At 44.5% G+C, this 15,114-nt stretch overlaps 1 protein-coding gene across 6 annotated transcripts in view; it reads right to left on the bottom strand.

The window, feature by feature from the left end:
• CDKL2 (cyclin dependent kinase like 2) overlaps nt 1-15,114 on the bottom strand; it is a 226,498-nt gene that overhangs the window by 178,213 nt on the left and 33,171 nt on the right. The gene's annotated exons all lie outside the window — the stretch shown is intronic.

Genomic DNA, 15,114 nt, shown 5'->3' with positions numbered 1-15,114 from the left:
GACCTGGGGAAAGTGGGGTGGAGGAAGTGGGGAGAAGATGCTGGGAAATGGGGAAGAGAGAGTGGGGAGAAGACGCTGGGAAATGGGGAAGAGAGAGTAGGGAGAAGACGCTGAAGGGAATGGAGAAGAGAGAGTGGGGAGAAGACGCTGAAGGGAATGGGGAAGAGACGCTGGAAGGGAATAAGACAGAGATGCCAAACTATGGGGGAGCAGAGGGAAGAAGATGGGTGCTAGACCAGTTGGGGGGGGGGTGAAGGGAGATGCACAGTAACAGAGCAAATGGAAGGCGCACAGAGAAGACAGACAGTGCATGGAAGGAATTGAATGAGAAGATGAGGAAAGCAGAAACCAAACACCAAAGGTAGAAAAAAAATTATATTTATTTTCTTTTTGCTTTAGGATAAAGTAGTATTTTAGTTGTGTTTTTAAAAATGTATAAACAAAGCCCTGCCAACTGAACATCTCTTTCTCCATTTCAGCAGCCAGAATTTTGATTTATAAGGAAGGAATAAGCTAAATATTGCAGTACTGAGGCTTGTATGAATGTTGTGGGGACGGGCACGTGAATGGGATGGCAGTTACGGTGAAGGGACGGCAAAGGGGATAGTGGTGACTGTGATGGGGTGGTGAAGGGAATGGCGGTGATGGGGTGGTGAAGGGGATGGAGGGTTGGGCGGGGACAGATTTTTTCCCCGTGTCATTCTCTACTTCTGACTGTACGTCCACTATTTCTTTCTTTCGCATCCAACATTTCTTTCACAATCCAACCCCATCCCCTTTGGGTCCAGGGCCCAGGTCTCTCTCTTTTCCCTCTGTTACCCTCCCCAGATCCAGTGTCAGTTCTCTTTTGTACCTTTGTTCCAGGTCTCCCTCTCTCTTCCTCCTCTGTTATGATCTTGATCTCTCTGTTCTTTCTCAGGGTCTCTCCCCCTCTGTCTGAACCTCCCATAGTCCTGCCTCCTGTCTTTCCCCTTTGGTCCAGGCCTTTCTTTTCTAGACTTTCTTCTGCTTACAACCCCCCCCCCTTACTCTGCCTCTTTCTCTCCTTCCTTCCTCCCTCCTTCCTATATCCCCTTCACTGCCTTCCAGCTTTTGTCCCACCCCCTCCTCCGAAGCCAGCCAACCAGCCTATCTCCCTGCCGTGCTAAAGCCAGCCTGCCTGTCTGTCTCCCTCCCTCTCTCGCCAAAACCAGCCAACCAGTCTGTCTGTTTACCTCCCTCCGAAGCCTGCCTCCCTCCCTCTGAAGTCTACCGATGATTCTTCTGCTCCCCCCACCCGGTCCGCCGCCGCAGCCTGCTGCTGCTTCCCACCCCCTGTCGCCGCAACAACTGTAAGAAAGGAAGGTCCAGGCGCCGGCACAGAAGCCTTCTTCCCGACGTCAATTCTGACGTCAGAGAGGAAGTTTCGGGCCACCCAGGCAGTGATTGGCTGGCCTGGAACTTCCTCTCCGATGTCAGAATTGATGTTGGGGAAAAGGCTTCTGGGATGGCGCCTGGACCTTCCTTTCTTGCGGTTGTTGCTGTGGCAGGCAGGGAAGCAGGGAAAGAGCCCATTCTTCTGCGATCACCTGTCCCATTGTCCCCACACACAGCTTTGGGACGCTGTCTCTGAAATCGGGATATTTTGGCTTCTCAAAGCTGTGCATGGGGACAACGGGACAGGGGATCTGAAAAAGGGACAGTCCCGTTCAAAACGGGACATATGGTCACCTAAGGCATAGAGCCTGACATCCTCTTTCAGTTTCTCTTTCAGGGGAGAGAGAAGGGGATAGTAACTACTGGAGGATTAAAGAGAGGCCATGCCTTAATCCCTCTGGATGTAAATAAAACATGTCTAACTTAGGAAATCCTTCTTTTTAGACTTGAACATTTCTTTCCATTCAGTAAATGCTGTTGGACATCCTGATTCTGAACCTTTCCTGGTCCCGCACACAACACACTCCCAACATGCCTCCTTGCTATTGGATTACTGCAGTGTTGGACATCCTTATTCTACCTTTGCAAAATTGGGATTTGGACGTTTCAAGCACAAGGACATTTTGAGATATCCATATGCTTCAAAAATAAGTTCTAGAGACATCTATGGGGCTAATAATTAAAAAAAAAGTCTAAATAGTGGCCTAAATGGGTACTTGGACGATCAAAAAGCCTGATTGTCCAAGTACCCATAATCAAAGCTGGTTTTAGATGTATCTAAAACCAGCTTAGGCCTTTCCCCTGCCTCTAAACGCAGAGAGAAAAGAGGCGTTTTTAGAGGCGGGGAAAAGGCGGGGGGTGGGTGGGAGGTGGGCCGACCTACACCTAGGCATATAACAGGTATAACCAAAACTTTAGGCAGGTTGCCTAGTTGGAACTTATAAGTTTTGACTTAGACCAAGTCAAAACAGGTATAAATGCCGAAAAGGAGCCGCTGAGCTGATCACGGCTGGCGCAATCAGCTCAGCGGCCCGGCAACCTACCCACCCCCACCGCCACCATCGGGGCAGGAGAGATGCCTCATCTCCCCTGCCGCAATAGCGATACCACCAAGTGCCGCCAAACGCGGCACTTGGGATCACTAAAGCTGCAGAAGAGATGACCCATCTCTCCTGCAGCAATCCATCCCTCCCCCCGATTGGGACAGGAGAGAGCCTAAGCCCTCCTGGCCCCGCCGAAACAATCGGAGCAAGAGGGAGCCCAAGCCCTCTTTCCCCTGCAGCACCCACCTTCCCCGACATGATCAGGGCAAGAGGGAGCCCAAGCCCTCTTGCCCCAGCAGCACCCACTTTCCCCCGACTCGATCGGGGCAAGAGGGAACCCAAGCCCTCTTGCCCCGACGACACCCACCTTCCCCGACACGATCGGGGCAAGAGGGAGTCCAAGCCCTCTTGCCCTGGCAGCACCCACCTTCCCCCGACTCGATCGGGGCAAAAGGGAGCCCAAGCCCTCTTGCCCCGGTGGCACCCATCTTCCCCCGATTCGACTGGGGCAAGAGGGAGCCCAAGCCCTCTTGCCCCAGTGGAACCCACCTTCCCCCGACTCGATCGGGGCAAGAGGGAGCCCAAGCCCTCTTGCCCCACGGCACCCCGACACCCCCACCCGCCAATCATGATCGGACAGGAGGGAGCCCAAGCCCTCCTGCCCAGCGGCACCCCCACCCGCCGATCACGATAGGGCAGGAGGGATCCCAAGCCCTCCTGCCCAGACAAACTCCCCCACTCCCACTAAGATATGGGTAGGAGGGATCTCAGGCCCTCCTGCCCTCGACGCAACCCCCCCACGACTGCTCCCCCAAACCCCTGATCGGCCCCCCCCGCCGACCCCTCGACCCCCGATCCCCCTCCCCATACCTTAAAAATCGTTGGTTGGACGGACAGGTGCCAAGCCCGTCCATCCGACAGGCCAGCCATCCCCGGAATGGCTGGCCTTAGGGCCTGATTGGCCCAGGCGGCTCAAACCCTGACCACAGGTAGGGTCTGAAGCACCTGGGCCAACCGGAATCGGTCCAGTAGCCTTAGACCCCCTCCTATGGGTGGGGCGTTTGGCACATGGACTCAACCGGTTACAGAATCCGGTTACAGAATCCAGCTTTTAGGCGAAGGACTGGCTCCTCCTTCGCCTAAAAGCCCTTGTTTTGGGTGTTTGGGACTTAGGGCATTTTTTAGGTTAATTATATGGTGTAAGTTTAGATGTAGTGGTGGTCTGGGCGTTTAAACAGCTGAACGTAAAGGCAGGCCATTATTAAAATAAAATTCCTTTTGGACGTTTTTTTTTATAACGGACATTTTCCCTGCTTCTACTTTCAACGTTTAAGGCCTTAGGCCAAAAGGGGACTTAGACATTTTATTTGATTATGCCCCTCCACGTGTCTTTATAAAATAGGTTAAAAATAGGGGGTTTGGCCTCTCTCAATTTGCGTCAACTTGCTATAAAAATTATCCTCCAAATGGATAAACAGGCAAGATATAATTCTATGTAAAACTTCAACTCAACACCAACTCACATCGTTTGAAGAACTACCCATGAGTTATCAGCAGCGACTCTTTTCACACACGCACACAGGCTTTTATGTGTTCTTTTAAAAGTCATCTGCAAGACTAAACTGCGTACTTGTCTAGGCTTGTTTTTCCACATGACTGATCATTAGAGAAAAATAAACTGATCTGACATTCCTTTGTCCATTTATTAACCACACTAATAATGAAACCAAGAATTACTACTGTAACAAGTTTTTAAAAACCCTCAATGTGCAAAAGTTAAAGCAGCAGATTCTGTGTACTGAATTATTTAGCAATTGTCATAAATTCATCACATAGACCAGCAGCTTTGTCCAGATCCTCTGAGCCTCCAGACTAACTAGAGCCACACTACAGTGGGCAATAGAGAATTCTTTTACAACTGTTTAGAGTTTTCTCTCTATTTTATTTCCTCCCTCTCCTTCCAAAACTCATTTCAGTCAAGCACTGCAATGATGGTCCCCAGTCAGAGACCATGAACCAAGACTCTGCAAACCCTAACTCCATCAACTAAGAACACAAGTTATAGTATTAATGTGGGCTACTATTAAGATATGTTATTTTACCCCTAACCTAGGCAATTTTAACACAGGATCCATTTTATGCAATGAGACCTAGTTACTAATAACTGGGGTAAACAATAATAGCAACTAAATCTTATTTTATAAAATAGGACCTATGCTAAAATAGAATGAGGTAATGCAAAATAGCATATCTTAACGGTAGTCGATGTTGATAATAATAGGAACGGGATTTGGGGGTCTCTTGAGAAAACATGAGAAGCATAGTGTTGGAATTATTTTCTTTTACAGTAATAATATAAAAAAACCCGAGTTAAAAGAGTAAACTGTCTATATCTGATGAAGAGTGGCGGTATATCAATTATGCTCCAAAGTGTTACTATTCCAGTTTTGAAACTCCCTCCTTCCCAAAGTAAATTACGTAAACCTTGCATGAGAAGCAAAATAGAAGGGATTTTAGATTTACAACAGCTCATGCCTTCTTTTTTTTAAACTGTAGCTCAAGATCTAATCTAGTCTAATCTTCCATTTCTGAGTAGCACAAACCTATACAAGCTCAAGATGACAGATCAAAGAAGAAGAGGAAAAAGGAGTAGGAAAGAGGGCTTGGAGAAGCAATGGGAGGGGCCTAGGAGGGGTGATATACAGAAGCTGAAACAGTTAGGTGTCAAAGAGGTGAGTCTTCAGGATTTTCCTGAATGCGGTATAGTTGAGTTACACTCAGGTGCAGTAGGTATTTTCTTGTCCCTGGAGTATTTGCTGTCTAAGGGGCCCTTTTACTAAAGTGGCTACATGCTAATGTGTACTTAACATAGGTAAAAAAGCTAAACAAAATACACATTAAGGGCTCCTATTACTAAGTCGCGTTAGCGGCTTTAGCACATGCGACTTTTCATCACGCGTTAACCCCCGCATTAGCCGAATAACTACCGCCTGCTCAAGAGGAGGCGGTAGTGGCTAGCACGGCCAGCAGTTTAGCACACGCTATTATGCGCATTAAACCGCTAACGCACCTTCATAAAAGGAGCCCTAAAGCATTTTGTTGTAATCTTCCTGTCAGTGTGCGCTAAGACCCAGATTCTGTATAGGACGCCCGGGAGGGCAGCAGCAGAATCAGGCCTACACTAACCCCAATTTTGTAACTGATGTCCAAGTTACAGACGCCGATTACAGAATCGGGTTAGAGTAGACATGGCCGCTACACATCGTGGCAAGTGATCTTCCTGCCACGATAGGTATAGCGGCTGCAGCCACCTGTCCCCCCACCCCTGACGATCGCCAGCAGGAGGATGCCCAACCCCTCTTGCCGGAGGATGCTCCCCAATGCCTCCCGATCACCGGCAGTAGGGTGCCCATCCCCTCCTGCCAGAGGATACTTCCCAACATCCTCCGATCACAGACAGGAGGGTGCCCAACCCCTCCTGCCAGAGGATGCCCCCCCTCTGTGCTAACACCCCCTGTGGATCCCCCAAAACCTCCCCCCCTCACATCCACCGCTTATAATTAATACAAAACATGGCCATAAAAATTATAATTAACAAGAAAAAATTTGCCCACATCACTCCTTTGCTAAAAAGTGCACACTGGTTATCAATACCACCATCACATTACTTATAAAATTGCCTTAATCTCCTTTAAAACTATGGACTCCAAGGAACCTTCTTTTATTCATAAGTTCTTTATTCCTCATGATCCTCCAAGATCTGCCTCTCAGCACCTTCTTCATGTCCCATCCTTAAAAATCGTTAGTACACATAGGGCAACTTCATTCACCACAACAGCCCCTACAATAAGGAATTTGTTACTATCACATTTAAGGTCTGAGAAAAATTTAGATAAATTTAAGGACGGTCTTAAAAGCTTCTTATTTAAAGATGCGTATGATTGCTACATGTTCTCCGGGTCCTTCCCATGCCAAATTCTGCTTTACTTATATTCAACACTGATATGATCCCTCTCATTTCCTTCTTGTTTTTAACCTTAATTGTTCTCTTTTCTTTTAAAATTGTATTTCTCCCTACCATCCTGTTGTTTCCATGTAAGTACTGTCATGTCACTAATAAGTTTGTTAATTGTCCCCCATTTTAATTTTTTAATTGTCAAACGCTTAGAATCTATGACTAGCATTTTATCAAATTTTAATAAAACTTAAAACCTCCCTCCCACCCACTAACCCTTAATCATTGGCTGGACAGACGGGTCTTGTTACCGGCCGGCCGGCAGGCCTGCCTCATCGAAATGAGGCGGGCCTGTCCCTTTCCGGTCCATCCCTGCTAAGCCTAAGGTTTGATTGGCCCAGGCTCAAGATCTCAAAGATCAACAGTAGAATTTGAATTGAGCTTCCCTCTCAGCCTGCTGCTCTGACCATGTGGCCACTCCTCCACTCTGAGAAGCCATTCCTGAGAATCAAACTTAGATACCCTTGCCACTACCAGACCAACTCCTCACTTTTTAGTTTAATGGGTTTTTTTCCCCAGGTACTACATGTTTTCTTTTTTTTTGAACATTCAACTTTTATTGAGCATACGAAAAAAAACTCCTATATTTGTTGCAGGTACTAAAGTTTGCTGTTCCTGTTTTCTTTCTACCCATTACACTGGTCAACAAACATTTTGCTACTGGAGTTCTGTCACCTGTACCTTAACAAGGGCCACATGCTGACTAAATCTGAAAACAGTTTTTGTTTATCACATCCTGTTTTTAACTTATGCGTCAGTTTGTGTTTATATCATTTTTGTCAATAACGCTACCATGAAGTGTCAGTATTTTACTGTTTCTGTAACACAATATCAAGCAACAAAAGAAACCCAACAGTGTCTGCAGTATAAAAACAGCAAGCAAAAAACAAAAAAGAAACTGCAGACTGATATGTACAAGATGCAGGCAATGTTTATTTTACCCAATATTAAGGGCTCCTTTTATCAAGGCGCGCTATGGGGGTTAGCGTATCGAACATTTCATCACACGCTAACCCCAGCGGCAGCCTAAAATCCTGCTGCTGCGCCTTTGTTAAAGGACCCCTAAATGCAGTAAGCAATACCACCTTTTTAGAAACCAAAAAACCAACACAGTCCGTGTTTCAGAAAACACGCCTTCTTCAGGGTCCTAAGAAAATAAATAACAGACCTAAGAAATAGAAATACAATAAATACATTTCTAAAAATATATATGGTGTGCATAAATAATCATGAAAGTTTAATCCTTAAGAAGTGTGAGTGCTCAAAGCCATTTCAGGGGTCCCTTCCATCTACTGTCCACCCTCTTTCTCTTCCATAAGGCATCTTCCCTCTTCTCCTTTTCTTCCTTCCTTCCCACTCCACACCATGGTGTGGTATCTCTATCTCCTTCCCTTCCCTCATGCCATGGCATCTCTTCCTCCCCCTCCATGGTCTGGTATCTCCTTTCCTTTTTTCCTTTACCTCCCTCCCATGGACTTGGCATCTCTGGTTCCTCTTCCTTGTCTTCCTTCTTCCTCCTTCCCTCTCTCTTTCCAATTGGGTGCTGCAGCAGCAGCATTTCTCTCCCCCCTTCCCTGTGCAGCAGCAGCATTTCTCCCCCCCTTGCCTGTGCAGCAATAGCATTTCTCTTCCCCTACCCTGTGTAGCATCAGCATTTCTCCCCCCCTTGCCTGTGCAGCAATAGCATTTCTCTCCCCCTTGCCTTTGCAGCATTTCTACCCTCTCCCCTTCCCTGTGCAGTATTTCTACCCTCCCCCCTTCCCTGTGCAGCAGCAGCAGTATGTCCCCCCTTGCCTTTGCAGCATTTCTTCCCCCCTTGCCTTTGCAGTATTTCTACCCTCCCCCCCTCCCCGTTGCAGCATTTCTACCCTCCCCTCCTTCCCTACCCAGCATGTCTGGCCGGTTCCCCTGCTGAAAGCCGCGGGCGTCTACACATCACCGATCTGTGGCAGCGTCGGAAGCCTTCTCTCTGATGTCGTGACATCAGAGAGAACGCTTCCGATGCAGCCACAGATCACGCGAGGAGCAGACGCCCGCGGCTTTCAGCAGGGGAACCGGCCAGAAGCTGAGCAACGCCGGTGAGCACCCGCGGACACCCCTGTTTACTGCCACTGCTGCTGGTTAAGGAAAGGCAGCAGCAGCAGAATAGGGAGGGTGGCCGGCTGTGCAACCCCTTAGGACATGCACCCAGGGCGGACCGCCCCCCCCCCCTTGGTACGCCACTGGAGTGAGTTATGAGAGGCATAAATATATGCTGTAATATGTCTCCTGATTGTCTTCGTGTTTGTTTTCAGAGTTAACTCCTTAACACAAATTTGGTGGGACACAGTTCATATTCGCAATATTGTGCCGATATGGCAAACTGTCTAAAAAATCAGTAACATGTATCTCAATTTCAATTACAGATCTGAAATCAGCATCTTTAAATTAACTAAGAATACTTCTTAAGTTCTCAGTAGCAAAGAAAACTTTTTTGTTGTTGACCAGTGTTATTGAGTAATCAGAGCACCACCATAGTGCTTGTCAGGGTATTTGCTAGACAAAATGGCACCCCAAGCAAGAGCCAGTTCCAGCACCCACTTCTCTTTTGGGTTCAGATGTTGGCAGATTGACTGAAATGGATAGGATAGGGAGGGGAACATAAGGCCCAATTCTACATAGTCTGCCTAAAAAATCAGCGCTGACTAGTATGACACTAAGCACGATTTTATAAGAGTACACTGTACAGAATCATGTTTAGAGCTGCCTAAGTGTGCTTAGGTGTTGCTAGTTTTAGGTGTACCCAATTTTCTTTGCTTAAATACTTGCACTTAAGTCCTAATAGTGCTTAATTTACAAAGAGGCGCCTATCTCGAAAACATGGCGATGATCCACCCCCTAGCCACGTCCACTTTTAAGTAAGTGCTTTGAACATTTATAGAATTATGTTTGAGTTAGGTGCCTAACTTTCAATCAAGTCCAATTAAAGCCAATTGAGAGGTGTTAAGTGCCAATTTTGGTGCTGATTTAGCCTATTAATTAATTAAGGTGCCTACATCGACTAGGTGCACCAATGTAGGTGTCTAACTTTAGGCTGACTATATAAAATTTGACAGATAGTGTCCACTGGCTTGAAACCCAGGACAGTCACTTTTCTTGCCCACTCCTTGCAATGGCCCTGGTGTCTATTATCTTCTGCAACCTGCAGTGACCGGTCTGCCCTGGTGACCTTCCAGCCAGAGATCTAGAATGTTCAGGCTTTCTGAGTCCTCAATTGCTGGAGAATGCAAGTTCTTACCATTCAAAAACTTAATTTAGCTTGCATTTAAATATTATTTTAAAATTAAACCAGCCGATATGGAAAACAATTTAGCCAGCTGATGACTAGTTAAATTGCTTAGTTGGGACTAGCAGCTAATTTTCAGCAGTACTTAACCGGCAAAGTGCCACTAAAATTCATGGTTAGCACCTAACTCAAAGCTGGCTAATTTGGAGGAATTCCAGGGGTGGAGTCAATACTTGGTCACTTAAAGGGACTGCATGAAAGTCTGTCCTATCTTTATGCGCTATCCCATGGCCACTCAAGTGCTGAATATCAATTTAAGCGGCTATGTGTTAGATGGCTCTTAAATAATTGGATATTCAAGGCTGAAGCCCAGGCAGGGCCCATCTTTGAATATCCAGAAATATCTCCATCAACAGTGAGCAAAATGCTCATTGCAGCTGGCTGAATATCAGTCCCAAAGTATTTAGGGGAACTTTTATTAAACCATGTTAAGTGTCAATATGTACCTAACGGGGGAAAAGGCATGCCATAAAGCATGTTGCGAAAAATTGCCTGTCAATGTATGCTAATCATATGTTATTTATTTGGGGGGAATTTGTGGGAGGAAGCGTATCATTGGTGGAGAACGGATATGGAAGCATTAACTAGCTAGTGTTAACTGGCTAATGTGGATTTAACGCAGGAGCACTTACTGACAGATTCTATAAAAGATGGCTAAAGTTAAGTGACAAGATTGATGTGTCTTGCCGATCTAGGTGCCTAACTTAATTATTTAAAAAGCTTAATCAAAGGACTTTCTTAGAGATCAGACTCCACAGGTGACCCTTGGGGGGAAGGAATGCTGGCTTTGTGCATAACCCTCAATAAGCCTGGTTCTAAGAGAGAGGTTGTAGAGGCTCAGTATTAAAGATAGGTTTTCACAGCAACCTGTGAACTACTGGGTTTTCTTGGCCTAATATACTGGCACCTAAGATAGAAGTATGCCAGTGCCTAACTCAATGCTCAAACTCTGCCCCTAACCATGCCTACTTTCTATGTAGGCGCCTCACTGTAGACACCTACTATGAGGTGGTAGGCGCCTAGCAGCTAATTAATTATTTTTTTGTTTTTTAATGGCACATTCAATTGTCAGCACCAATTAAGCCAAATAAAAAATTGTTAGGTACCTAGATCGGTGGGTGTCTTTTATTGAATCGGGGCCTTAATACTGATTTATGATTAATTTGTTTTATATCATTTTCATAGTTGTTTTCTATGTTTATCATTATTATGTATGTTTGTGTTTTGATTTAATTATTATATATGCCTAGTGTAAACTGCCTAGAACCTTTGTAAGTGGGCAGTCTAGAAGTATTTTAAATTAATTAATTAATTAAAAGAAATATGCAACCTAAAGCAGTAATAATTTCATTTTTGGATTGTCACTGCAGTCTGACAGGAGAAAAGGGAGGAGAAGCAGAGCTCCATTCATCCAAATTCATATAGGCCTCAGAAGCAGAATTAGAGCAAATATACAGAATGCTGATATAGGAGAAAATTATCCAATAACCTGAGGCTGCAATTTACTGACTGATTTTTTTGCAGCCATCTCTAAATATGTTCTTTGTTTAAAATGATACCCTAAAAAACAGAATCCTGAGGGCATCCCAGCACTATCAGGACTGACATTTTTACCTGCATTTCTTCTTACATTCTTCCCTTGCATTGTCACCTTGGGAACATATTTTGCAAGAGCTTCAGAGAGCCAAATATAAATACACTGCACCAAGAATAGTCAGCTGAATGGAAAATATCTCCCAAGTGACATGGGGCAAAGTAATCTAGCAGTAGTGGAAAACAGGTAGTGCACTACCGATGTCAGGATCATCAGCCCTCGAGAGAGCAGCACAATGGTTAAAAGGAAGTGCTGGCTCCAAGAGTCACTGTTCTGCATGCAGACTCTCAGAACAAGTGACTGCAAAAATCAATACACGACCAACAATGTAGAAGTACTATGGTCGGCTTTGGAATCTACCCTGCAAAAAGCAACCAACATATACGTAAAAACCGTGAGTAAAAGACGGAGAAAAAACAGACCATAGTGGTTCTCCGCGGAGATCTCAGAACTAGTAAAGCAAAAGAAAAGAGCTTTTGATATCTACAAACAAACACAATGGCCGGAAGCTAAAGAAACCTATCTGACAAAATCTAGAAAAGTTAAAACGACAGTCAGTCAGAGAGGCCAAACTCCGGATGGAAGAAAACATAGCTAGGCAGGTAAAGGAAAGGGAGAAATCCTTTTTTAAATACGTTAGCGACAGGAAGAAGAACACAAGCGGTATTGGGCGCCTGAAGAAACCCGACGGCAACTTTACAGACTCGGATGCAGACAAAGCAGAACTACTCAATAACTACTTCTGCTCAGTATTCACCTGTGAAGCGCCAGGATCCAGTCCTCAGCTACAGACAAAGGGGAGCTCGGAGGACCCATTCCAGGACATGGAATTTACCGCGAGTGACGTCTACCACGAGCTATCAAAACTAATAACAAACAAAGCTATGGGCCCAGATAATCTGCACCCCAGAATACTTAGAGAATTGAGAGATGTCCTGGCAGAACCGTTAGCCGAGCTCTTCAATCTTTCCCTAAGCAAGGGAAAAGTGCCCCTGGACTGGACAACTGCCAACATTATCCCACTCCACAAAAAGGGATGCAGGTCAGATGCTGAAAATTATAGGCCGGTGAGTCTCACATCAATAGTGAGTAAACTCATGGAAATGTTAATTAAAAACAGATTGAACGCGATTCTGGATAATGAGAGGTTAAGGGACCCCCACCAGCATGGCTTTACGAAGGGAAGGTCTTGTCAATCCAATCTGATAAGCTTCTTTGACTGGGTAACAAAAAACTGTATGGGGGTGAGTCCCTGGACATCGTTTATTTAGACTTCAGCAAGGCTTTTGACAGTGTCCCACACCACAGGTTATTGAACAAGATGAACACGCTAGGACTAGGAGAAACACTGACAGCATGGGTAAAAGACTAGCTTAGTGGCAGACTTCAAAGGGTAATGGTAAACGGTGTACCCTAAAAAACGTCAAGAGTGACCAGTGGAGTGCCACAGGGCTCGGTCTTGGGCCCAATACTGTTTAATATCTTTGTAAGGGATCTGAATCAGGCAATTCATGGCAAAATTACATTATTTGCCGACGACACTAAACTGTGCAATGTTGTGGGCAGGGCAAAGGAACCTGACAGCGCAACCAGGCCCAACACTATGGAGCAGGACCTGCTTCTGCTGGAAAAATGGTCCAGTACTTGGCAACTAAACTTTAATGCCAAAAAATGTAAAGTAATGCATCTTGGAAACAGTAATCCATGCAGGACATACACCTTGAACGGTGAAAACTTAGCAAAAACTACTGCGGAAAGGGACTTGGGAGTACTCATCCGGGACGATATGAAAGCTGCAAATCAAGTGGAGAAAGCCTCAGCAAAAGCTAGACAAATGCTGGGTTGCATAAGGAGCTTCATCAGCCAAAAGCCTGAAGTCATACTACCATTGTACAAATCCATGGTGAGACCTCACCTGGAGTACTGTGTCCAGTTCTGGAGGCCACAATATCATAAGGATGTGAAGAAAATGGAGTCAATCCAGAGAATGACCACTAAGATGGTCTCAGGACTTAAAGATCTCCCTTATGAGGAACATCTGGCCAAACTGCGCTTATATTCTCTCGAAGAGCGCAGAGAAAGGGGGGACATGATAGAAACATTCAAATCATCACGGGCCGCATTGAAGTGGAGGAAGAAATCTTTTTTCTCAAAGGTCCCACAGCAACAAGAGGGCATCAGCTAAAACTTAAAGGGGGGAGATTTCATGGTGACACCAGGAAATACTTCTTCACTGAAAGGGTGACTGATCGATGGAATGGTCTTCCACGCCAAGTGGTCGAGGCCAGCAATGTGCCAAACACATGGGGTTGCTATAGAGTTATGCTTAAAAGATGGATTCTCGTGGGAGAGGGGATTCTAGAGTGGGCACATTTGTTGAGGGAGGGTTCTTGAGTGGGCAGACTTGTTGGGCTGCCGGCCCTTATCTGCCATCATACTCTATGTTTCTTTTTTTTTCTATAAATCTTTATTCATTTTCATATCTTATAACAAGTGTACAATAATTAATCAGAGAATTCTTACAAATCACTTGATATTCTTATATATTATTATCAGTAAGCATAAAAAAGAAACCCTCCTTCCCCATCCCTTCTATTAGGAATCAGCCAATGAAACATATATCATACATCCCAATCCCACACTAATCATATTCCTATATAATAAAAAGGTGTTTAAAGTGTCTAGTCATTAGAATATGTAATCAATGGCCCCCAAATCTTTTTAAAATTATTGTAATTTCCTTGCTGTATAGCAAGCACTCTCTTCATTTTATAAATATGACAGACTGAATTCCACCAAAAGGTATAATTAAGTTTAGTATAATCCTTCCAATTCCCAGTAATATGTTGAATGGTAACCCCCGTCAGTATTAGCAAAAGTTTATTGTTATTTGCTGAAATTTGACTCTTCAATCTCATTGATGTACCAAATAAAATAGTATCATAAAATAGGGCAACATGATTTTCTAACAATGAATTAATTTGGGACCAAATTAACCTCCAAAAGGCATTTATATAGAGACAGAAAAAAAGTAAATGATCTAAAGTCCCAGCATCTAAATTACAATGCCAGCATCTATTAGACCTAGAGCTATCCAACTTCTGCAAACGTACTGGGATCCAAAAAGCTCTATGCAACAAAAAGAACCAAGTTTGCCTCATAGATGCTGATCTTGCAGTTTTTATTCTCCAAGACCAAAGTCGTGGCCATTGAGAAGCAGAAATTTGATGCCCAATCTCAATGCTCCAAATATCCCTAAGACCAGTTTTGTGTTTTTTATTCAAATATCCATACAACATTTTATACCACTGTGCGGCTTGGTGACCCAAGAAATCCGCCTGAAAGCATAGAAATTTCAAACTATACTGAGTATTAAGAACTTTCCATTCAGGGAACCCCTCCTGAATAGCCTGCTTCAATTGCAACCACTTAAAATTTTGTGATTTATTTAAACTATATTTATGTTGCAACTGTGAAAAACTAAGCAGTGAACCATTTACAACAGCATCATTTAAAGTCCGTATACCTGCAATAATCCAATGCTTCCAAACGATTTTAAATCCGCCAACTTTAATCTTGGAGTTTAGCCAAATGGATTGATTTAATGATTTAGAAATTGGATTTGGTGACAGATTACTAACATAACGTAAAGTTCTCCAAGTATCAAACAAAATTCTATTTTCTTTATATTTACATACTCTATGTTTCTTTGTTTTGGATG

This window comes from Geotrypetes seraphini, chromosome 1, assembly GCF_902459505.1.
Source record: "Geotrypetes seraphini chromosome 1, aGeoSer1.1, whole genome shotgun sequence".
NCBI lineage: Eukaryota > Metazoa > Chordata > Amphibia > Gymnophiona > Dermophiidae > Geotrypetes > Geotrypetes seraphini.
Note: the sequence above shows the minus strand (reverse complement) of the source record. Positions and strands in the feature narration are given on the sequence as shown.